Below are 3,129 nucleotides of genomic sequence, written 5' to 3'. Positions count from 1 at the left end.
TAGTTTTAAATGTTGCGTTTAAGGGATACACGACAGCAGTAAAACAAATGTCATGTTGTTATTGTGTTATTCTGTTATACAGAATTCAATATTTGCCATAAGTTTGGGGCTTTCACTGTCATGTTAACTTTATCCGCATGGAAGTTTAGATATAGCACAAATCACGCGATGCACTTTGGCAGCGCAACTTTGACAGCCTGCAACATGTGGCATCGAATTGTTAGGCCCTGCATTGGTGCAATTTCGCTTTATTGCCCCTTATCAGGCGCTTTTCTGAGTGATTCTTGGGAATCGGAGAACTTAAGACACCGGCACGGACACCGACACCGAAAGCCATTCCAGAAGTAACAACTAGCCAGCGAAGTGAATTGAAAGTTTTCACACGTACTCGACCGTACATACACATACTTTACTTTGCTGATGCTCTATTTAGGAAGCCAGTTCTGGCCAGATGGCTTATCTGGGCTAACAATGACTTTAGCAGAGGGCTAAAACCAAATTCGGTGGTACAACAACCTCGGATCCGCCAAGGCACCCAGCAGTTATCGCGCCGTCTCCACTTTCTTAAATTATTTTTAGGGTAATCAATAGAAGAACGAGGTGGCGCGAAGGGAAAGAGTTCACTGCCTCAAAAATAATTAATCTGGCTTTTGTTGAAAATGTTCGAAACGAGGTGGCCGATGTGGATTTTTCGCTCTTCTGACAGCCTTGTCGTGTTTTCGAATCAAGTTTATTGACCCAAAAGTAATTTCACATGCGTGGATTTAAATCAGCGTATTGGGACGCAATTATGTTATTAGGAATTATACTCTAATATTTTTCAACACGATTTTATTTTGGCAAGTTAATGATGTATTGATTACTGGTATAATCAGTTAACACTTGTCACCACATTACCGAAAAGCATAGAAAAACGCGTCACCGCACCGAGAAAATGGTATATTGTAATATTGGTTAGCCGCGAGCTACCGTTAGGCTCGGGGTCTTGACCACGTCTAAAGGACTTTGAATTTGATTTGCATGCGAACGACTGAACGACTGAACGGCCAAGCGACTGAACCAGTGAGCCACTGGAAAGCCGTGGGTCGAACCAAATTACCAGTACAACCTTCCCCCGAGAATGTCCGAGTGAATTAATGAATTAAGCCGCGATTTATTCCAAGTCCGGTCCTAAGTGTATACTCTTACAAGGTGTTTCGGCGAATCCATGGCTTTCTTTCGTTTGAATTGTGGCTCCGGCGAATGTCATTGGGACACCCTAGTCCCATTTGCATACATATTCCCGAAGTGACCTCTCTCTATTTTCATTTTCCACCGCTTTAGCTCTAACGCCATGGTTACCGGCCATGGTCAAAACACGCTACTGGACTTTCCATTAATTTATACAACAGGATGAATAGTGGCATGAATCCTAGCCACACACACACACACATGCACATTTTCCTGCTTTTATGTGTTATATATATGGCATGGGTACGAGAATAGAACTAAAACCTCAGGTGGTTGGACTGGAGCACTTTGCCTTCGGTTGCCTGACCAGCCCGAGGACCGAGGACCGAGATCCAAAATCCGAATTCCGAGTTCCGAAACCCAAAATCCGAGGAGTGTTTTCCACACCTACACCGCGGCGTATTCGCCATAGGTTTGTGAAAGGCAAACTGAACGAAATGTTTGGGTTTCCGGTTTGACTTGTTGAGGTTTTATTTGCATGCGAGCCCAGCTCTCCCGACCGCCGATTGTGGCAAGTATATTGAAATACTTAATTATTCCCTATTGGCGTTCATACATTTTATTCTCGCATTCACGCAATCCCAAATCCACGCAACTGACCCACAGATCGCAAATCAAATTCCTTCCCTAATAACCATTCCCTTTCAGCGAGATTTCACTGGATTTATAGAACGTGCATCGTGGGGCAAAGTGGTTGGGCGGACTTTTGAAATAGCCCAATTGGGGTCAGCCACCCAGAGGGAGCTACACTTTTCCAATAAAAAATGATTTATGAATTGCTCAGAATTCATTTAAGAGACGAGCCATGGATTGGGGCATACATTTTATGTGGCTAGGACCTCTGTTTACCCTTGGTCTTTTGAAGCCATAGGTGGTAATATTGTTCGAAATTTTATAGTAGCGCTTTTCAAGGTCGCACAAAACATGGCTGATTTTAATTAATTTTTATTGCCTTTAATAACTTAATAGCTCACCATGTTCTGAGTAGTTTATTGAAAATAGCGCATTGTGCACGAATGTTTTTCAAAGGAAATAGGTGATAAAATCCTCAGTCTTTAAAACTTTTGTTCACGTTCACCATTTACAAAACTTGCCCTTAGCCAAGAACATAGCTGATATTCATGTTTTCATTTAAACTCTTAATTGTAAACAAAATGTTTTATTAAACTAGTTATTTGCATTCCTCTGTTCCTGCCTTAATTGCTTTAGAACAAAGCTAAAAATCGCTATGACTAAGTGTACAACATTTGAACTTCAAGCGAAACACATTTTACTTTTAGTTTGGCATTCACCATTACTTTCAATTTCAGTTTAATGGAGTTTTGATACCACAATTTGCGCCTTATCTGCTGCCCCCAAATCGTGCATCGAAATAGTTTTCATAATAGAGGCGCCAATGTCGCACGCCACATATTTTCCGGGCGTTAATTTGAGTGCCTCATACGATGGGGCAGGTCTCACCTGCTCGGAGGTTCGTGCCCAGCCACATACCACCATATCTGAGGTACATTTACATGCATCCCCCACTTCGATTGGTTCATCATGCATGGCCGCGTATGCAAACGAAACTAAATTGTTGCACACACTGGATTTGTAAGGGGTTGTAGCCCATTGAGGACTCACCTCGAGGATGGAGAACGGCCGACAGGACGCGTGGATGAGCGTGCGGCGCGTGGATAACATGGATGATGACCAGGAGAGCGGGACAGGTTACGGCGGGGCACGAAATGGACACCAGGCTGTAGATATGGAATTCCGATTCCAATTCCAATTCCAATTCCGCTTTCGAGCACTCGCACTCGCACTTGCAGCCCGGCGAAAAGTTGAAATCAAAGTTGGCAAAAGGCGTCCGCATGGCGGGATTTCCGATCGCTTCCTCAGCCCTTCGAGCACTGGCCA

This window comes from Drosophila santomea, chromosome 3R (genome assembly GCF_016746245.2).
Source record: "Drosophila santomea strain STO CAGO 1482 chromosome 3R, Prin_Dsan_1.1, whole genome shotgun sequence".
Classification (NCBI taxonomy): Eukaryota; Metazoa; Arthropoda; class Insecta; order Diptera; family Drosophilidae; genus Drosophila; species Drosophila santomea.
This window is presented reverse-complemented; position numbering follows the sequence as displayed.